Source organism: Passer domesticus, chromosome W (assembly GCF_036417665.1).
Source record: "Passer domesticus isolate bPasDom1 chromosome W, bPasDom1.hap1, whole genome shotgun sequence".
Taxonomy (NCBI): Eukaryota; Metazoa; Chordata; class Aves; order Passeriformes; family Passeridae; genus Passer; species Passer domesticus.
The window spans coordinates 1,779,361-1,802,048 of NC_087511.1; the positions used below are offsets into that span (position 1 = coordinate 1,779,361).

Below are 22,688 nucleotides of genomic sequence, written 5' to 3' on the forward strand. Positions count from 1 at the left end.
GGGGCGTGTCCCTGCTCTGATGGGCAGGAGCTCAGGGACAAGCCACCCAGGGACTTCTGGGAGCCCAAGGAGGATGGCGAGCCACGCCCACGAAGGGCGGTGCTGGGCTCCGGGCTATGATGGACTCTGCCATGTGCTCTGCTGTTCTCAGAATGGATACAATTGGCTCGGCTTTTTTCGATTTTACTGTCAAAATTCACCGATTTTGAACGACAAAGCAAGGTTTTGAGAGGAGATATAGAGGACTTTGCTATGGTAGGGTTTCTGGAAGACGGGTTTTGCAGACAAGCCTGGCCAGGGCTCGCCTGCTCCCCTCTGTCTCGGGATGGGGAAGGCGGGGCAGGCGGGGGGGCAGCTGGCCTGGCTACCTCCCGGCCTCTCCACCGGGGTTTCTCGCCTGGGATAAAGGAAGGCTTTTGGGTCCCCTCAGAACTTCGCCTTCTCCTGTCTTCTCTGTCCTGCTGCTTGCATTCTGCCCTGTCCCTGATCTTTGCTAGCTTTTCACTTTCCATTGTTACAAATTTTAACAGCGTCCTGAATATTGGACACAGCTTTAAGTTGGACTTCTTATTCTTTTCCATGTTATATAATTTCAGTCCAACTGAATCCCAGAAGTCTGGATCGAGTTTCTGAGACATATCTCAGTTTGGGAACTCTGTCATTTTACAAGCTTTTTAAGCTGTTTTTTGTCAAACTGAATATCTTGGATTTCTAACTTATAATTAAAATACAAAAAAAATTCCTGCTCAGCTACTGACAACCGATTCCCCATGGTGAAACTCACCGAGTTTTCCAGCTGTCCTTCTTGGTATAAACTTTTCCCCGGGCCCTGGGCTGCAACAAAGTTTCAGCTTGGCCGATCCGCAGAGTCCTCTGAGGCTGCGTGCTGCGTGCTCCAGTCCCGTGTCAGATTATAGCCTCTTCTTCACCGGTATGAGGCTTTGATTTGAGATTCCCTCTCAATATCAAATCTCTTCTTCTGAGTTTTCTTTTTTAACGCGACAAAAAACTCAGGTGCAGGCCTGCTTCCCCAACAACGCAAATACCAAGGAAAAATGTCCTATTTTGATTGAGGTAATCAAAAAATCCCTAGACCATCTACCTCAATATGAGAAATTCTGTCCAAGGCGCCACGTATTAGGTTCTGTTTTGTCGGGCCAGGGTTTTATGAGCCTTTAAAAGGGAACCTAATACACCCAAGGATAGCTTAGCTGTTACCTTTGGAGGCGAAGAATGAGCAGGATGGCTTCTGCTGCAGTGTTTGAAACAGAAAGGTTTAATAAAAGGCAAAACAATAAACAAAAAATCCGAGCCAGGTGTGGGAACTCAATACATCACTCCAGATGTCCAGAGCTACCGAGACAACCCTTGGGCGGCTCGGAGGCCCTGGAATGTTGCCAAAAGTACCTGGTGGCTTGACTTTGATCCTTTTAAAGAAATGACACCTGAATGTGAGGAAATGAGAGAATTTCAGGCCTGAATGGTGAGGGGATGTTATTCACTTGTTAGAACTTAAGTTAGAATGCACTGTACAGGGGGGTTTTATGTGTTGTACAGGGGGGTCTAGAATTCTGTGCATGGATCAGGAGTCCCAAGATGGAGGAATTTGGGCGTGCCCTGTCCTTCTTCTTTCTTCTCCTTGGCATCCATGTTCAGGATGATGTTGGCATGTGTGGATTGGTTCATAGAGAAAGTGCACTTGCCAACAAGGGCAGAAAGTATTGGGAATTAAAGGTAAATATCTAATACGTACTTTCCACTATAAAAGAGACAACCGCCTCGTGGGCGGGAGAGAGTGCCTTTGGCTGTCTTGCTGATCAGACCTCGGCTGGACAGACAGAAAATCTTTGTAGATAAGAAATAATAAACTCAACTGAAGACCTAAAAGCAAGAGTCCAGATTCCTTCTTCGAGAGCGCGGCCTACCCAGAACCACTTTTTCCCGTGCTGGGGCAGAGACAAGTAACAGCCGACCCCGGCACCAGGTACAGAGGTCTGCCCCTGGTAGAAACACCTTCACAAAAGCCGCGTGGTTCCTTTGTTCTCTCTTTTTCTACCTTATGGCCCAGGTGGGACTTTTTGGCTTCTATCCAATTAGGTGACCCCAAGGTTTTAGTGAAGTCTCTGGGGTCCTATAAGGTGGCTTTTCACCTGATCATTGGGAGAAACTTCTGGGCTTCCTTCCTTTTTTGGGGGACAAAGGCTAGTTTGCCACTCTGTCATTAGGGGGCATTCTCCTACACTCCTTCATTGGTAAATGATGGAGAGTGGCTTTGCAAGCTCATCTGCCAGCTCCCTCATCACCCTGGCATAGATCCCATTAGGTTCAGGTCCCATAGATTTATGAACATCCAAGCATCTCAGCAGTTCTCAGACAGCTTCCTCCTGGATAACAGGAGGACCATTCTGCTCCCTAACACCATCTACCAACCCAGGAGAACAGGTGACTTGAGGACAAGCCATCTTTCTGCTACAGACTGAGGCAAAGAATGCATTAAACACCTCTGCCTTCTCCTCATCTTCAGTTACTAAGTTCCTTCCCGCATCCAGTAGAGAACAAAGGTAGGTCTTACCCTTCCTTTTGCCAATAATATATTTGTGAAAACATTTTTTATTATCCTTTTCAAAAGTTGCCAAATTAACTTTGAAGTGAGTTTTGGTCTCTCTAATTGTTTTTCTACATGACCTAGCAACCCCCTTAAATATTTCTGTCCTGGGTTGACTATATGATACTTTTATCCCAAATCGCCTTGTTCTGTTTATACTGAATAATAAGTTTTACACCTTTAAGACTCTCTTCCAGAGAGTGAAGAGGGGAGGGAAGAAGCGTGCAGTTTGTTTTCAGACTGCACTCACTCCTCCACATTCCTCCTCCTGTGATGGAGAAGGAAGACTCGCTCACCAGATGATGATCTACAAGTCTCGTCTTTATTCCCAAATCGCCAATTATTATACACTTTTTAATTAGCTCATGCATAGTGCAAAATCCCAGCTCACCATTGGCTAATTAGTTATCAGCTATCTACGTGCTGTTTTGGTGTAACTATCACTACTTTCCCAAGCTTTGGCTTTACCACCTGTTACTGTGCATTACCTCATCCCGTGGGACAAGGACACACAGTTTAATTGGAATGGCAACTCCCCTCATTCTCTATCTCGGTCAAATTAATCTCACTGTGACCTTTAGCTCGGAGCCAGCTTGTTACAAAGCTCTCAACACTCCTGGACTGTGTTGTCTGTGGATGGACAGACAGCAGGACAGAGATCTTTTTTTGCTTTTAGTTAGTTTTAGCTAGCTGAGGCAAAGAAGTTCCCTGGACTGTGGTTTTTCTTTTTCTTGGACCTGTTCAAACCTGCTCTAGACTGAACACCCAGAAGTGCACCGGCAACTCCACCTGTGGCCCCCCTGGCCGGGCCTGGGCCATGGCATTTCTGGCACCAGAGGGACTGATCAGAGACTCAGTGAGCCGAGCTGCAGCCTGGGGAGGGGACTGTTCTGAGTTTGTCATCTATTTTGGAGCAGCAAGAGGTTTTATTGTTTACTATTGCTTGGGTTCTATTGTTTAATAAACAGGTTTCTTTCCACTTTTTCTCCAAGGAGATCTTTTCTCCCAAACCGGTTGGGGGGGGGGGGGAGGGGGGCAATTGAATCTGCTTTTGTAGCGGACCCCCTTTGGGGGTTATTTCCCAAATTTGCCCTGAACCAGGACAATTTCCTAAGGTGCCTGACTCTCCTTCCAAAGCTGATACATCCTCTTTTTATTCCTGAGTTCCTTTAAAACGTCCTTGCCCATCCAAGCTGGACGTTTGCCTCGTTGACTCATCTTTCAGCACACAGGGACAGTTTGTTCCTGTGCCCTCAAGGTCTCTGTTTTGAAGCACACCCACCTTTCCTGGACTCCTTTGTTTTTAAGGGCTACTTCCCAAGGAACTGGCTGAATAAGTCCCCTAAATAGGCCAAAGTCTGCTCTTTGGATGTCTACTGTGAAAGTTTTATTGATGCCCTCTGTATTTGCCCAAATATTGAAAACTCTATAATTTCATGATCATTATGCCCCAAGTGACCTCCAACCACCACATCTCCCACCAGCCCATCTCTATTTGTAACCAACAGTTCTAACATAGTCCCTCCCCTGGTGGGCTTACTCACCGGCTGCGACAAAAAGTTGTCCTTTACACACTCAAAAAACTTCCTGGACTGCCTCTTGTCTGCTGTATTAAGTTCCCAGCAGATGTCAGGTGGGTTAAAGTCACCTACAAGAACAAGGGCTGGTGATCCTGAAACATCCTCCAGCTGCTTATAAAATAAGTTGTCCACCTCTTCCTGGTTGGGTGGTCGATAACAGACTCTCAGCAGGATGTCAGCCATGTTAGCTTTCCCCTTAATTCTTACCCATAGGCATTCAACTTCATCGTCATAAGTTTCAATACCCATGGCATCAAAAGCCTCCCTAATATAAAGGGCCACCCCTCCACCTCCTCTCCCTATCCTGTCTCTTCTGAAGAGCTTGTAGCCATCCAGTGCAGTGCTCTAGTTATGCGAGTCGTCCCACCACGTTTCCGTGATGGCGACTACATCATAGCTTTGCTGCTGCACCATGACTTTCAGCTCTTCTGCTGGGTGCGAAGGTCCTGCTGCCTTCTTGTCACTCACTATGCAGACTGATTTGGTCTTCAATTTCTTTTTCTGAACAGGGGCAAGTGCTACTGGCTCAGTGACAGTTTGCATAGACATGGTGCCTGCTGATTTGCTTCTTTTCTCCTTCTCTTGAAGATGCTGTACCACACCAAGCACTGTCCTGACTCTAAGTGTGGTGTACAAAGCAGAACTAACAAGATTATGCTGTCCCTGACACCCAGAGGGAACTCAATATTTTCAAAAACTGCTGTGGCAGGCCTGAACAGCTGGAAAAAAACTTTCTCTACTCTTCCCCCCAGGGGCTGGGTGCAATTATTAAGGAGGCCTCAGAGATAGCAGCCCAGAATAGGACAGGGAAACAAAACTGGAAATATATTCTTAATTACATTCATTGCCTCAAAAGTTATCATGCAGTAGGCATAATAAACCAACAAAGCAAATTTTTTGCCATTCCCTGGTCTCAACAGGAGCATCATGACTGGCAAATAGTGCCCCATGTGCAGAAAAATATAGAGGGCAAGGCACAATACCCATGTAAACACATTGAGCATCATGGTGAATAAGCAGTTTCTGTAATGCAAAATTGTAGTTCTGACTCCTCTCAGCCATGCTTCACAATGGTCGCCAAAAATATGTGCTGGTTTGAGGGCAAACCAACACAGGAATTAACTTCACACAAATATCTTGAGAGATTCCAAGCCAGAACTACAATTTAATAGGATAATTACAGTAAAGTCAATAGTACAGAAGCACTGGTTTAAAGTGACAAAGTTATAGAATACAACCTGAGACCCTGTTGGCCAGGGTGGTGGTAGTAATCTGATTAAATGATGGTTGCAGTCCCATTGGAGTGATGGATGTGGTCTTGTCAAAGCAGTGATTCTGTAGAAAGGTCTGGTCCTTCTCTGGAGGTCCAGTGGTGGTTATCAAGAGCTCCTGTCCTCTGGGAATCCAGTGGTGGTGCTATCGTGTTCCAAGCCTCAGATCATATAGAGGTGGAAATGTCCGGTTCCTCCCCCAGGGCAGGGCATCTCACAAGGGGATGATGTAATTCTATGAGACATTCTGGGAGACCTTGATGGCCCATTAGCAGAGATGTCCCCTCAGGGTGGCTACTGCTTCCCCAGAGGGAGTTATCAGGGATGGGTCATGGAGAAGATAAAGAACATTGCTTCACCCATTTTAACAGCACATGCAGATAGTAGTAGAATATGTACTTTTGGTTACAACTCACAGTCACCCAAGACAATGTCATGGTTTGATACTGGCAAAATGCTAGGCAACCAGGAAAGCCACTCACTTACCCTCCCCTGCCACAGCTGGGCAGAGGAGAGAAAAAATTAACAAAGGGTTCATGAATTAAGAACTCTAAGGGTAAAACCAGGCTCAGCTTAGAGGTACAAAGTGAGTTTATTACTAACAAAGTCAGAGGAGGATAATGAGAAGTAAAATAAGCCCTTAAAAACACCTTTTTGCCCCAACCCCTCCCTCCCACTGACAGTGCAGGGAGACAGGGCATGGGGGGTTTGGTCAGTTCATCACCTCAGGGCTTCTTCTGTGGTGCAGGGAGAGAAGTTGTTCCCCTGTGAGACCGTGGGGTCCCTCCCACAGGACACAGTTGTCTGTTAACTTCTCCAGCATGCTTCCAATCTCATGAGCAGCAGTCCTCTCAAAACTGCTGCAACAGGAGTCCCTCCCATGGCTGACAGTCCTCCCAAAACTGCTGTGGCATGGGTGACTCTTCTACGGGGTGCAGTCCTCCAAGGACAGGCTGCTTCAGCCTGGAAGCAGGGGCCACCTCTCCCCACCGGGTCTTCCACTGGCCCACAGCCACCTCCAGGCATCCACCCGCTCCAGCGTGAGCACCTCCCCCATGGGCTGTGGGTGGATCTCTGTATCCCCCATGGACCTTGATGGGCTGCAGGGGGACAGCCTGTTTCACCATGGTCATCACCATGGCCTGCAGAGGGAATATCACCTGGAGCACCTCCTCCCCCTCCTTCTCTACTGACCTTGGTGTCTCCATGTTGTTTCCCTCACATATTTTCATCTCCTCTTCTCTGACTAGGAAAAAACTGCACTGCTACATTTTTTTTAAATTTTCTTCTCAAATATGTCATCACAGAGGTGTTGCCAGCATCTCTAATTGGCCCAGTTTTGGCCAGCAGCATGTCCATCTTCAGAGTCATCAGGGATTGGCTCTGCCAGACAACAGTGGAAGCTTCTAGCAGCTTCTCACAGAAGCCACTTCCATGCCCCCTCCCCCGCTACCAAAAACCATGCTATGCAAAACCAACACAAAAGGTCATAACTCTCTTTTTTTTTCCTGAGTTCAAGCCAAAGCTCTGTGTTCAGCCAGACCAGAATTCTTCCCTGTCAACTCGTCTTTTCGCGGATAGGTTTGAACTGCTCCAGAGACTTTAAGATCTCCTAGAAGAATGTTCAGCCTTCCTGTACTCCTTTGCCCTACAGGCCTGCCTCCCAAGGGATTCTGCCAACCAAGCCCCTAAACAAGCCAAAGTCTGCCCTCTGGAAGTGGGGTTGACATCAACAAGTCTTTTAAATACCACTGGGGATTGTGACTGTCCTGGTTTAGGGCAAATTTGGGAGAAAACCTTCAAAGGGGTTCCTCTAGAAAGCAAATTTAAGCAGTCCCTCCCCCAATTGGCTTAGGAAAAGATTTTCTTGGAGAAAAGTGGGAAAAAACTGTCTATTCAACAGGCAAAGCATCCATTAGCACAAAAAAAAAAAAAAAAAAAAAAAAAACAATATTAAACAGTAAAACTTCTCACCACTCCGAAGAGACGACAAACTCAGAAAGTCCCCTGTGTGGGCTGTGCCTTGGCTCACTCAGTCTCTTATCAGTCCCTCTGGTGCTGGGAAATGCCACGGCCCAGGCCAGGCCCGGTGGGCCACAGGTGTGAGTTCCAGGTGCCCTTCTGGGTTTTTAATCTAGAGCAGGTTTAAACAGTTCCAAGAAAAAGAAAAACTACAGTCTAGGGAACTTCTCTGCCTCGTCTAGCTAAAAACTAACTAAAAAGCAAAGGAGCTCTCTCCCATTGTCTGTTCGTCTGCAGACAACATAGTCCAAGAGAGAAAGAAGGAATGTTAAGGAGTGAGTGCAGTTTCTGAAAACAAACTCCACGCTTCCTGTCTCCCTTCCTTTTGCTCTCAGAACCAGTCTTAAAGGTGCAAAACTTCTTTCTGGACTAAACAGACAAACAGGGATACAAGCATCATAAAGTCACCCCAGGACAATGACTCAACCACTTTTCTGGGCAGCCTGTTCCAATGCTTGACAACCACTTCAGTGGAGAAATTTTTTTTAAATTTTTCTAAACCTCCACTGGCAACACTTGAGCCCATTTCCTCTTGTCCTATCACTTGTTACTTGGGAGAAGAGACCAACACTCTCAGGTAGTTATAGAGAGCAATAACGTCTTCCTTCAGCCTCCTTTTCTCCAGACTAAACAACTCCAGTTCATAGAATCAGAGAATCAGAGACTGGCTTGGGTTAGAAAGGACCTTAAAGATCATCTTGTTCCAAACCCCTCACCATAGGCAGGGACACCTTTCACTGGACCAGGTAGCTCAGAGCCCCGTCCAACCTGGCCTTTAACACTTCCGGGGATGGAGAATTCACAACATTCTCTGGGCAACCTGTGCCAGTGCCTCATCACCCTCACAGTAAGGAATGTTTTCCTAATATCTAATCTAAACCTACTCTCAGTTTGAAGCCATTCCCCTTGTCCTATCACTGCATGCTCTTGTAAAACGTCCCTCTCCAGCTTTCTTGTAGGCCCTCTTTAGTTACTGGAAGGCTACTATAAGGTCACCCCAGACCCTTCTCTTCTCCAGGCTGAACAGCACCAGCTGTCTCAGCCTTTCCTCATAGGAGAGGTGCTCCAGCCCTCTAATCATCTTGGTGACCCTCGTCTGGACTCGCTTCAACAGGTCTATCTCCTTGTAATGAGAACCCCAGAGCTGGATGCAGCACTTTAAGCGGGGTCTCATTAGAGTGGAGTAGAGGGGTAGAATTACTTCCCTTGACCTTCTGGCTACAGTAGTTTCCTCAGTTGCTCCTCTTAAGATGTGCTCTAGACCTTTCATGAGTTTTGTTGCCCTTCTTTGAACATGCTCCAGCACCTCATTGCCCTCCAGTGAGGGAGACTCCTCAACCTGGACAACCTGTTCCAGTGCTCAGTCAGCCTCACAGTGAAAAAGTGTTTCCTGATGTTTACCTGAAACCTCCTGTGTTTCATTTTGTGTCCATTACATCTTGTCCTGTCACTGGGCACCATCTTCATAAATGACTTGGACAGAGGACTGGAAGGAAGATGAAGTTTGCTATGATATAAATTGGGAGGAGTTGTTGACTGCCTTGAAGGCAGTGAAGTACTGCAGAGAGACTTTGACTAATGAAAGGACTAGGCAATAACCAACCATATGAAGTTCAACAAGGGAAAATGCCAGATTCTGTACCTGACACAGGGCAACCCTGGATGTAGGGACAGACTGGGGAATGAGAGGCTGGAAAGCAGTGCTGTGGAAAGGGACCTGGGGGTCCTGGTTGATGGCAAGCTGAATATGATCCAGCAGTGTGCCCTGGCAGCCAGGAGGGACAACTGTGTCCTGGTGAGAAGGACCAATCTGATTTTTATTTATGCCTCAACATATATTCCTGGAGGGGCTGTAGATTTGCTGTCAGCCCTGTCCCTGGGAAGGTCTCACCTGGCAGCCAATCAGGGCAGAGAAAGCTTCCACAATCAAGCTGCAAGTGACTTGCAAGTGGGGCAGATGCCTCAGATGCGTGGGGGAAAATGCCCGTGCGAGAAACTAGGCTGTCTCCCTGTTCTTCTAAGTTCTTCTAAGCCTTCTGATGTTTACATTCTTGTAATGAACTTTCTCACGCACTTTTATGTAAATAATTGTTTTACATTCTTCTCTGGAGGAGGAGAAATTTGATGGACTGTTGTCTTGTCCAGTGTCATTGGAGAGGTGGCACTTTCAACCTCCAATCCACTGTCACTTTTGTAAGTCTATAAATATTGGAGTCAGGAAATAAACTTCCCTTCTTTTTCTTCTTCTCACCTTGGAGTCCAGTGTCCATGTCATGTTATTTCGTGTCCTATTGCGACATCTGGTGGCCGCCATGTGTGGGACAGCCGTGGGTGAGGTCGTATAGTTCCCCCCCTCCCTGCTTTGGCGTGGTGACTGTGAGCCGTTTGTCACTTTGCCTTCAGCTCTTGTGATAATGGCAACCCCTGTGGTTTCCATGGAGGACTCCCTGGTTTTGGATCTCTGGAAGGGTCTCATAGAGTGAAAACGGGCTTCCGTTTCCTGGAGCAATTTTGAAAGATTATTTCTGTGGGCCAGAGAGCAAGGGTTTTTTCCAGACCCTGCCGAAGCGTTCTCCAGGGAGGCGTGGTCTCTCGTGGGAGAAAGCCTCATGGAAGCTCTCCTTGCTGATTGTAGTACAGAGGTGGGATCATTGCTGGTGCAATGGAAAAAGTTTGACGCGGTTTGGATTTTGTAGCTCTCGGAGTTCCCAGGGGGACCCTTCCATCTTGGACACGGACGAGGGGGAATTTGAATTTCTGCGCGAAGCAGAACCCTCCCCTCCCCCCCAGGACGATGAGCTGGGTGACGGTTCCGTCTCAGACGGTGACGTTTGTTCCCCTGGGGTGGATTGGGCTCCCGGCCAGCTGGTTCTGAGCGGCTGGCAAGTGGGCGGAGCCCCGCAGTCTTCTGGGGGCCCTGTGGAGTCAGCTAAATAGACCCCGCCCCTCCCCGCACTGCAGAGGCGGCGGGGTGGGGAGAAATCACTCCCTTTTTGTGCCTTCCCGGCACTCGGGGGCTGCGGGGAGCCCCTGGCTTAGCCTCCGCCTCTGCTTCAGTCTGATTCGGTGACAACACTCTGTCCGAATTGCGGCGTTTCCATGAAATAGCTCCTGGGTGCGGTGGGAGCGGGTTCGTCGGCTTCGGCGCTGGCCCCGTCCTCGGAGGGAGGGGCGGGGGGAGGTGGTATCGACCGCCTCTGAGACTGCGCAGCCTGCCGGGCATGCGCAGGCCGTGGAAACCGCCGGAGCCGGGGCGTTGGTCGGTGTTATGTCGGGCCCCACCACGGTGGGTGGGCAGCCCGCCCCACTCCTCTCGGGGGGGGGTGTCCGCTGAGGGGTTTTGCCTCACGGGTGGGACCCTCCTTGGGGCAGTCCCGGACGCCCCCGTGCCGCCCTGCGTGGCCGGGGCGTGGCGCGGTGACGCAGTTCCGCAAGCCGGGGGAGGGGGACCCTGCGCAGATCTCGCTCCAATCCGCACCGGATTTACGAGTTCTGCTGGGACCTGTGTCTGCTGCTGCAGCGTCCTCTGCCCGTGCTGCAGTGGATAGCACTGCTGGGCTGCTGATGGGCACTGGCTCTGCTAGGGCTGGTTCGGCCCTGCCGCCCCTGCCTCCCGCGGATATTGGGCCTGCGGCGCGGGAAGACGCTGAAGTGTTTACTTTTAGCGCAAATGGTGACGCGGCCGGCAGGAGACCGGTGATTCCCCGGGGCCGTGGACCCTCCTCGACGGCCTTGTGGACACTCCCCCTGTGTCAGGTGACCGTATGTCCAAGGGAACACGGGCGGTTCTGGTGAGAAGTCAAAGCTAAGGTCAAGGAAGTGGTTGATTGTAACTTTGCGCAGCGTCTGCTGCACTGCGGAGAGGACTTCTCTGGCCCTTATGATGCTGCAGGGGAAGCGGTGTTTGGTGGTGTTGAGCTGCCTCCCAGTCAGGCATCTGCCTCTGTCCCTGTGGGGCCCATGGGACGGGACTTAGCAGGTGCTGCCACCTTACCAGGGGGTTGCCAGGTTTTCCCTGTGCTTAGGGTTGTTACTCATAACACCTATCAACCTTTATCGTGGAAAGCTATGATGGAACTCCATGATAAGGTTGGACAATATGGTCTGGGGTCTGTTGAAGTCACGCAACTGCTTCGACTGCTTGCTGCTGATTTGCTGACACCTTATGACATCCGCTGTTTGGCTTGTATTCTTTTTCTGCCTGTAGAATTCGACATTTTTGAGTCTAAATGGACACAGTTGGCAGCCAGCGCAGTGGATGGAGCGGAATGCTATGCTGGGTCTGCAGGATCCCAGGTGTGTGATTGGCACTGATGTGCTGTTGAGCACAGGCAATTATGCCGTTTCTAATGGGCAAACTGGCTTCGATCCCCTTGTGCTTGACCAGTGCCAGACAACAGGCATGGCAGTGTTGGTTCAGACCACAGAACTGGCTGCTCTAATGTAGTCGTTTATGACTGTTGTCCAGGGGGCTGATGAGTCTTTCCTACAATTTGCAGAGAGGCTGACTGCCTCGGTGGAGAAGCAAGTGGCAGACCCTGAGGCAAGGAGGCTTGTGCTTACACACCTTGCAAGATGTAACTGCAATGACGATTGTAGGAGAATCACAGACACTCTTCCTGGTGATCCTTCCATCTCCCAGATGGTGGAGGCCTGTGCAAAGGTAGGCACCGCAGTTCATAAGATGGCTGCCTTGGCTACTGCTGTGCAGCCGGTCTGGACAGTGCCGCAGGGCAGACAGTGACAGCAGGGGAATGCTCAGGCCAGCAAGAAACAGGGGAAAAAAGCGCAGAAGGTCAAAACTCCCATGTTTTTGTGTGGTCAGTGTGGAAGGCCAAACCATATGGCAAATGTCTCCAAGACGACTGTTCATGCTAATGGCCAAGCGTTGCCGGGCTTGGGAAATGGGAAGCGGAGCGTGAAGGGGAGACGTGCGCAGACACAAGCTTCTCTCCAGGCCCCAGAGCCGATGGAGGTCTGCTTAGCCGGCTTGCAGCCAGCACCTGCGGCTCAGCAGGTGTTGATGTCTGCACAGCAGCAACAGTTGTCTTAGAATCTTGCAAAATACACAAGGTTCCCCTGGATGCCTTTGGTCCCTTGGGTGAGGGCATGAGTGCTCTCCTTATGGGGAGATCTAGTGCCACCCTTCAGGGTGTCATTGTGCACCTGGGACTCATTGATGCAGATTTTATGGGACAGATTTGTGCCATGGTCTCCACATCCACCCCCCGTCACTATCCCAAAAGGGACGCGGATTGCTCAGCTTGTGCCTTTTAAGCCTTCTGTTCGCAGGGCAGTTGACTGGTCGCATCGAGACGGCGGCTTTGGATCCACTGGGCCGCCTCAAGTTCACTGGACTGCTGTCCTGACCAAGGAACGTCCCAAGATGATGTGTACCCTGTCCATTTCTGGTGCAATGCTGCCAGAGATCCGCCTCTGCGGGCTTCTCGACAGTGGCGCGTATGTCACGGTTCTCTCCCTTGCTGCCTGGCCCCTGGAGTGGCTCCTGAATCCGGTGGAGACGCCTGTCATGGGACTGGGAAGAATGGCGCAATGCTACGTGAGCCAGCGGCCCATGCTGGTCGCGAATCTAGAGTGACAGATGACCTTGGTTTGGCCTCATGTTACTTCAGCTCCTGCTAACCTCTGGGGAAGGGATGTGCTGTCCACGTGGGGGGTGCGCATCTGGACGGATTTTTGATGGGGGCCACTGTGATGAAGACGCAGGGTGCCCTACGCCTCCTATACAGTGGCTGGTGGACAAACCCATCTGGGAGAACCAGTGACTCCCCCCTCAAGACAAATTAGTCACCCTTCGAAACCTGGTGCAGGAGCAGTTGGACCAGGGTCATTCGGAGCATTCTACCAGTCCCTGGAACACTCCTGTCTTCTGCATCAAGAAAAAAATCTGGGAAATAGAGGTTGTTACAAGACCTCAGAAAGGTCAATGCCGTGATGGAAAGCATGAGAACATTGCAGGTGGGCATGCCGTCACCTACCGTGCTTCCCACAGACTGGACAGTCCTTATTGTGGATTTCAAGGATTGTTTTTTTACTATTCCTTTGTATCCCGATGACAGACCAAAATTTGCCTTCTCGGTGCCAGCAATTAACAACGCTGAGCCCGCACAGCGATATCAATGGAGAACTTTGCCCCAAGGCATGCGCAATTCTCCGGCCATATGCCAATGGTATGTGGCCCATTCCTTGTCTGGAGTTCACAAGCAGTTTCCTGATGCCCGTCTTTACCATTATATGGATGACATTTTGGTGGCTGCGTCCACCCAGGATGAGCTGCTGAGGATACAGCCTCAGTTGCTCGATGCTCTGCATTATCATGGGCTGCAGGTGGCTCTAGAAAAGGTTCAACAACAACCTCCTTGGAAGTATTTGGGGGTCAAAATTCTGGAACGGACAATCTGTCACCAGGAGGTGCAATTTGTGCATTCTGTGAAGACACTGAATGATGCCCAAAAATTGGTAGGTGTCATCACTTGGTTACATCTGTACTTGGGACTGACCGATGCACAACTGTCCCCTCTATATGATTTGGTAAAGGGAGACTTGTAGCAGGCACAAGGCCTGCACGGCCTCCTTGGCGATCAGAAGCCTGAGCTAGGAAATGCCAAAGTCAGCATGACTAAGGCTTTAGAAGCCCCTCTCTTCCGTCTCTCGGACCCTGCCATAACCCGATCTGGATCGAGCAGTGGCCCCTCTCTAAAGTCAAACTGCGCTCACTACATGCCCTTGTGGATGAACAGCTCGCCAAAGGCCACATCGTAGAGACCACCAGCCCTTGGAATTCTCCAGTCTTCATGCTACAAAAGCCTGGAACACACAGGTGGAGGCTCCTCCACGATCTTCGCAAAATCAATGAGGTCATCGAGGACATGGGTCCCCTCCAGCCTGGCCTGCCCTCACCATCGATGCTGCCTAGAGACTGGACACTTGCTATCATTGATATTAAAGACTGTTTCTTCAGCATCCCGCTGCATCCCCAGGACACTCCACGGTTTGCCTTCTCCGTCCCCTCTCTTAACAGAGAGGTTCCACTCAAAGGATATCACTGGCGTTTTCTTCCTCAGGGACTTAAATGCAGCCCCACTCTATGCCAGTGGTATGTTGCCCACATTCTGTCTACCGTTCGGAACCTATTCCCAGATGCGATCATCCATCACTATATGGACGATATCCTGGTCTGCGCACCAGAAAAAACGTACTTGGACAAAGCGGTTAAAAGGACTATTGAAACCATAGAAAAGGCAGGATTCGAGATCCATGAGGACAAAATACAGTACACCAATCCATGGACTTACCTTGGACTCCAGATCTGGGAAAGGACCATCGTACCCCAGCAGCTCGCCATCCGAGATGACCCAAAAACCCTGAGAGACTTACACAGTCTGTGCGGATCCATCAACTGGGTACGTCCACTGCTAGGAATTACAACAGAGGACCTCGCTCCACTGTTCAACCTTCTTCGGGGCAAGGAGAATCTGGGCTCTCCATGCACTCTAAAACCAGAGGCCCAAGATGCCATCACCAAGGTCCAAGAAGCGCTGTCTTCACGCAAAGCCCATCGCTTCGAGCCCAGCCTGCCTTTCCAGTTCGTCATTCTGGGAAAAGTACCTCAGTTCTATGGACTGATTTTCCAATGGGACACTCAACTTCGAGACCCTTTACTAATCCTGGAGTGGATCTTTACAAATAACCAACCCACAAAGAAAATTACCACCTTCCAAGAAATAATGGCACATTTAATAAAAAAGGCTAGAACTCGCCTCCGTTCCCTTGCAGGGTGTGAGTTCACATGCATATATTTGCCAATGACCACTGGGGACCTGGAACATTTGCTCCACACCAATGAGAGTCTCCAGTACTCCTGAGATAGTTATACAGGCCAAATTTCAGTACATATCCCAAAACATAAGCTTTTTAATCGTGATGTAACATTTCATCTGACCCCAAAATTAGTCCAAAGTAGGACACCTCTCAAAGCTCTAACCATCTTTACAGATGTCTCAGGGTCATCCCACAAGTCGGTAATGACATGGAGGGACCCTAAGACCCAAAATTGGGAATCTGACATAAAAATAGTGGAGGGATCTCCACAGATTGCGGAGTTAGCAGCTGTTGTCAGAGCCTTTGAGAAATTCAAAGACTAACCTTTTAATCTGGTCACAGATTCAGCTTATGTTGCTGGCATAGCTATGAGAGCAGAACATGCTCTTCTCAAAGAAGTTTCCAACCCAAAGTTATAACAATTGATTTCCACATTAACACGCTTAATTTCCCACAGAAAACAACCTCACTATATAATGCATGTGAGGTCACACACTGACCTCCCAGGTTTAATTACAGAAGGGAACCGGAAAGCAGACACATTAGCCATGGCAATAGAGACTGCTAATGTCCCTAACATCTTTTCCTAGGCAAAGCTGTCACACTCATTTTTTCATCAAAATGTGCCTGCCCTTATCAGAATGTTCAAGCTTTCAAAAGATCAAGCAAAAGCTATTGTTGCCACATGCCCAAACTGTCAAAACTACCAGATACCATCTATGGGGACGGGAGTCAATCCCCGAGGTTTAAACAGCTGCCAGCTGTGGCAGACAGATGTAACCCCCTTTGCACCTTTTGGAAGGTCAAAGTACGTGCACGTATCGGTTGATACGTTCTCAGGAGCAGTATTTGCATCAACACATACAGGAGAAACTGCGCAGCACGCCATAAAACATTTTCTCCTCACATTTGCAACCCTGGGAGTACCAAAGGAGATCAAAACAGACAATGGACCTGCCTATACCTCTCGTAAGTTAAAAGAGTTCTTCAGTGAGTGGGGAATACAACACAAGACAGGTATACCTGCAAACCCCACAGGACAATCCATCATGGAAAGGACACATCAAACTCTCAAAAGAGTCCTCAATCAGCAACAGAGAGGAACAAAAATCATTTCTCCAGTTGAAAGACTTTGCAAGGCTCTCTATGTCATCAACTTCCTGAACTGTACAACCTCAGAGCCTGATCCACCAATACTTCGCCACTTTGCAAATACCACCCAAGCAAAGCTCACAGAGAAACCACCTGTGCTGGTGAAGGACCCAGAAACACATAAAGTCTCTGGACCTTTCAAACTCATTACCTGGGGAAGAGGATATGCGTGTGTTCTACTACCATCTGGTCCAAGATGGTACCCAGGGAAAAACATAAAACCATACCTAGGCACTGCAAATACTACTTCCACAAGCAGTGACAAGAATCCTCCTGAGTCAAACACAAGACCTCCTCAAAACCAGACCAGCTCGGCCTGGAGACGAAGACGTCGCCAAACATCCACAGGGGGAGGAGACGACTGTCCCATCACACAACAGCAGACAAACCAGGAAGCTGAACAACATTCTGCGGCATCAAGCCCTAGGCCAGACACAGCCTGAAAACAAAACTGTTCTCTGAATTAGATGTTATTACCCTTTTTACCCTAAAAACCCTATTATCCCCTTTATCAACCCTTGCCAAAAGCCTCTAACCTTTTACCCACTCCCCCACCCTTAGCACCACAGAAAAAACAAAAAAACAGTCAAAAACTAAAAATAAATAGGGGGACTGGAAGAAACAGGGGAAAGGAACAAGAAAGGAACCCTAACCCTCCCCTCCTACCATAAAAATAACAAGTTTTGCTTATATTCCCTATCAGAAGCCACATTCCTGTCCAAAGATGAAAAATATATCCATTGGTGCTGTCCTCACTGCTGCCTGGATGTTCCTCACCGTGCCGTGTGCCATCGGTTGGATCGGCCCACAGCCGAGCCATAATGTCTGGGTAACCTTAGCAAGGACATTAAAACAGGATAACATGTGCTTATCCATGGGGAGCGTTGATAACCCACTTTCCACATGTCTAGTAGGAATTCCATTCATCGCCGATGACTGGCCCGCCTATAATTCAGAGCTTCTCCGCACCACAGGTAAGCGACCCCACCAGGTAGAAACTTGGGACGAGTGGACAAAAATACTGCCCAATGCTCTTGAGGAACCTCAAGAATTGGATCTGTTGGGGTCCTCCAAAGCCACATTCTGCGTCAAATTTTACTTTAGACGTCCAAAGAATAATTGGCCTGAAATTGACCTGAACAAAAACACATACCGAAAAGACATATCGCCAATTAACAAATCCTACAACCCTCACGATTGGTGTAATTACACTGCTTGTGTGATCTCTGTGTCCTCTCTCCATCCCAAAGTTCTACCCAAGGGAACGCTTCTCATCTGTGGTGACAGAGTATGGGCTGGGATCCCCTCACGACTCCAGGGAGGTCCTTGTACCCTAGGAAAACTTTCTACCGTTACTCCAAATATCACCTTGTTACACAATTGGAAAAAAGCGAATTAAAACGCCACAAAAGGTCCTACACAGCATTTGATGAAAATTGCGATCCCAAATTATACGATTGGAACAAACCTAAAAAGATAGCGGTCTCTATATTCCTACCATGGGTGAAATAAATCACCTTGGGTGCTGGCTCAGTAAGCAAGCTAAACGCTACTTCTGCTGCCCTGAGCGATCTCTTAAAGGAAGAAGAAACCACAAGACATGCCTCACTCCAAAATCGAGCAGCGATTGACTTCCTGCTGCTTGCCCACGGACATGGCTGCAAGGACTTTGAAGGGATGTGCTGCTTCAATCTCTCTTCACGCTCAGAATCCATCCACACCAACATCCAAAAACTGAAGGGACTTGTGAAGGACTTAAAAGTTGAAAAGACCCCAGACTGAGTCAATGACCTCTTCGGTCAATGGGGATTAACGGGATTGGTTGCATCTTTGGTTAAGGGAATCTTGTGGATTTTTCTTGTAATTGTCATGGTGCTAGTCATGTTCTCATGCCTTGTTCATTGTTTTAAAAGAACCATAGGGAATGCCTTTTTTCTAAATACAGAAAGTGGAGTTGTAGCAGGCACAGGGCCTGCACGGCCTCCTTGGCGATCAGAAGCCTGAGCTAGGAAATGCCAAAGTCAGCATGACTAAGGCTTTAGAAGCCCCTCTCTTCCGCCTTTCGGACTCTGCTTATGTCTCTGTAAGCCTATAGGTCACTTTCCCCTGACCCTTACTATTGGACAGTTTTCAAAACCCCTGTAGGGTATAAAAACCCCTAATTCTGCCTGGTTCGGCAGAAGAGCTGTCACTGGACCCTTCGCGGAGACCCGAATAAAAGAACCCTGCGGAACCCATGCAGCGCTTCTCTCTCTCCCTCTGCGTCTGCTGCGGCGGCACCTAGGAGGGCACGGGCAAGCTGAAAGAGCTGAAATCACAAAAGCGCTGGCTGCAAATCACTATAGCTTGCCCAGGTTGCCTGAGCCCCCCCCCGCTGAGCTATCCTGGCCGGCCGGCATTCCCTGCTGGGCTTCTGCCCTGAGGGTAATAGCCAGGCCATAGAGATTGATTTAAAGTCGCCTTGCGCATTGACCCTTGAGGCACGTCAGGTGCTGGAGGTGGTTCAGTGAGCTGTTTCTGCTTGCCAGGTTTATCGCATTGATCCCTCCATTGATGTCACTGTGTCTCAGGTTCCCTATGGTCGGCATGACCCAGAGCCAGCCTGATGGTCGCAGAAAGAGTTGGAGTTCTTCATTTGTGGTTCTCAAGGTCGTTTATTGTTGCTTATCTAAGATGTTTTTTCTCCGGCCCGCCACAGGCTTGTCTGGCACACTACACGCCTCTCGGGCTGGTGCTATCTTTTATACTAAAAACTACCTATACTATGTTTACAATAATGTTCCAATACCTATCACCTATGTTAGACAGTGACTTTCTACTCTAAACCAATCTGTGAGTGCCAACATCATCCTGAACATGGATGCCAGGGACAAGAAAAAAGAAGGACAGGGCACGCCCAAATCCCTCCATCTTGGACCCCCTGACCCCCATGTACAGAATCCCAAACCCCCCTGTACAAGGTTCTAAATCCCCCTGTACATGGTTCGAAAATTTTCCCTTCACCCCGTGCTTACTACTACTGTGCTACTTAGACTTTTGTGACCTGTGACTCTTCATACAAGGTTGGTAATTTCTCCCAGGGGCTAAGATCGAATCCCTAAGTGGTTTTGGCCTTCTGCCAGGGCTCGTCAGCCCCCTGCCAGGGGCTCAAGCCATCCAGGTCACCCAGAGGGGTGTCCTGGTGTAGGAGTGTAGGAGAGTGCCCCCTAATGACAGAGTGGCAAAGCTAGCCTTTGTCCTCCAAAAAAGGAAAGAAGCCCAGAAGTTTCTCTCAACGATTAGGTGAAAAGCCACCTCATAGGACCTCAGAGACTTCACCAAAAACTTGGGGTCATCTAATTGGATAGAAGCCAAAAAGTCCCGCCTGGCCCATCGGGTAGAAAAGAGGAGAACAAAAGAACTAAGAGGCTTTTGTGAAGGTGTTTCTACCAGGGGCAGACCGCTATACCTGGCTTGAATTTTTCTCTTTGTTATTTTGCCTTTTATTAAACCTTTTTGTTTCTAACACTGCAGCAGAAGCCATCCTGCTCATTATTTTGCCTCCAAAGGTAATAGCTAAGCTCTCCTTGGGTGTGTTAGGTTCCCTTTTGAGGGTTCATAAGACCTGGCCCGAGAAAAAGAACCTAGCATCCTGGGTTTCGACAACTGTGTTCATTACCACTCCAGATTCGCATCCCACAGGCATCATTGGCCAATGGAGTGCCAAATGGTCCAATTTCTTGTACATATTGAAATCGGTTTTCCTGCCCCATCAGCCACAGAAGACGGTAAGCCCAATGATGAGCTAATTGCTCACTTGATAATCAAATGCCGGCAACGGCATTTGCAATTGATGGGTGTGGATCCCACAAAGATCATACTCCTGGTACGGTGGGAGGATTTTGACAAAAACAGTGTGTCCCTGGAGTGCTCTGGAAAAATTTTCAGGGCAGATCACTAATCATCTGCCCAGCCACAAGCTATTGCAGGTAGCGAAACTCACACAAATCTCTTTGCAGCCCAAAAATAGTCAGGAACCCATGCAAGGACCCACTGTCTTCACTGACATTTCGGGGAAAACGGAAGGCCATTTTTACTTGGAGGAATGGATCTGAGTGGCAGGTCCTGAAAGGTCATGAGGATGGGTCAGCCTCAGTTGGTTGAATTGAGGGCTGCTCTCATGGCATTTGAGAAATTTTCCCAGGAACCTTTCAATTTGGTGACGGATTCTGCCTATGTGGCCGACATCGCACAGCAGTTGGGTCACTCGGTCTTGAAGGAGGTCAGTAACCCTGCCTTGTTTCATTTACTGAAGACCTTGTGGTGTGCCATTCAGGCTCGGGTTCATCCTATGTTCTGCATGTGAGGAGTCACACCAATTTGCCAGGGTTTGTAGTGGAAGGTAATGCGAGGGCTGACAAGTTGGCTAACCCAGCGAGGGTAGCACTTCAGCCTGATACACTCGTGCAGGCCGAGGCATCGCATGGGTTTTTCCATCAGAATGCACTTACCCCGCAGAAGCAGTTTCAGCTGACGCCAACTGAGGCTCGTGACATTGTCGAGTCATGTGACGACTGCCACGTAGTTGCTCCACCTTTGCCTGCAGGGGTAAACTTCAGAAGTCTTAGGGCCTTGGAGCTTTGGCAGACCGATGTCACCCAGATTGCTGAGTTTGGCCAGCTCAAGTATATGCATTTCACGGTGGACATGTTCTCCTCTGCAATGTGGGCTTCTGCTCACACTGGAGAAGAGGCCCACACTGTCCTTGCCCACTGGAGGCAGGCCTTTGCTGTTCTGGGCATACCTTCTGCTGTGAAAACCGACAATGGTCCTGCTTATGCATCGCAGAAGGTGCGGCAGTTCCTGCAGTTGTGGGGTGTGTCACACAAGTTTGGTATCCCTCATTCTCCAACTGGTCAAGCTATTGGTACTCTGAAGCGGGTTCTTCAAAAACAAAGCCAGTGAATGCCGGGTGAAACCCCGCACAGTCAGTTGGCAAAAGCTTTGTACACCATCAATCATCTTACGGTGCTGCAGAACTCAAATAATCCTGTCATTTTGAGTCATCATCTCTTGTTGCAGGCTGCGGACACGGCATATCAGCATCATGCGAAGGTTCGGGCATCTAATTTAATCACCAAACAGTGGGAAGGTCCCTATGACCTTATCACTTTGGGCCGTGGGTATGCTTGTGTATCCACAGATACTGTGGTACGCTGAGTACCTTCGAAGTGTGTTTATCCTGACCTGCCACTGCAGAAACAGAATCCGGTCGATGGGCAAAAAGTAAACTGACCAAACTGAAAGCCATCAAGTGGGTGAATCATTGAGTGATGACTTGGATGCAGATGACGCGAGTGATCACTCTGATGATTCCTCCACGAATGGACTCTGAACCTTGTTCATTTTTTTTTCTCATTGTTGATTTTTCTTTCTTTTTTTTTAACAGAAAAGGGTTAGATGTCACCCTGATTTTTTAAGATTTTCTAAGCCTTCTGATGTTTACATTCTTGTAACTAACTTCCTCACACACTTTATGTAAATAACTTTTTGTTTTGCATTCTTTTATGGAGGAGGAGAAATTTGATGGACTCTTGGTTTGTCCAGTGTCATTGGAGAGGTGGCACTTTCACCCTCCAATCCGCTGTCACTTTTGGAAATCTATAAATGTTGGAGTCAGAAAATAAACTTCCCTTTTTTGCCTTGGAAAGACCAGCCGAGTCCGCGTCCTGTTGTTTTGTGTCCTATAGTGACACTTCGGCAACAGCAGAGACCCGCAGCCTGCTGTTGTTTGGAAGTCACACCTAGCTGCCACGGTAGCCACGTATACACACTGCTGTTCGCCGTACGCAGGCTCCATCTGCTGAGCTGATGGCGGCAGAGCACCTGGGGCTCTTGCATTAACACTGTCCCTGTCTTCTGTTTCTCTCTCCATCTCTATTTTTCCCTCTCTGATCTCTCTTCTATCCCACTTCAATAGGAACACTTACCCTTCTTTATCAATAAATGGTTCTCAGATATAGTATTTCCATGTTTGTGCTTGGTTTTTGTCCGAGAAAACTATCAAAAAGAATCTTCCCTGACTCCCTCTTTTACAGCAGGACGGGACACCTGGGGAGCATTATGCACAGCATAGCTAGCCACTTGAAGCATAGCACAGGCCTGAACTCAGAACTGGACACAGGACTCCGGATGTGATCTCACCAGTGCTAAGTACAGGGGAAGGATCACCTCCTT

The 22,688-nt window shown here is 48.8% G+C and overlaps 1 long non-coding RNA gene across 2 annotated transcripts; it reads left to right on the forward strand.

The window, feature by feature from the left end:
* Positions 1-7,717: 7,717 nt before the first annotated feature.
* LOC135288998 (uncharacterized) lies at positions 7,718-22,427 on the forward strand. Of its 2 annotated transcripts, none has more exons than XR_010351794.1 (4): positions 7,718-10,764; positions 11,686-11,774; positions 11,978-12,141; positions 12,771-22,427. It is a non-coding gene; the product is annotated as an uncharacterized LOC135288998 (long non-coding RNA). The 2 variants fall into 2 exon arrangements; XR_010351793.1 differs by lacking the exon at positions 7,718-10,764 and adding an exon at positions 10,776-11,234 and having other exon boundaries at positions 12,771-22,426.
* The last annotated feature ends 261 nt before the right edge of the window (positions 22,428-22,688 follow it).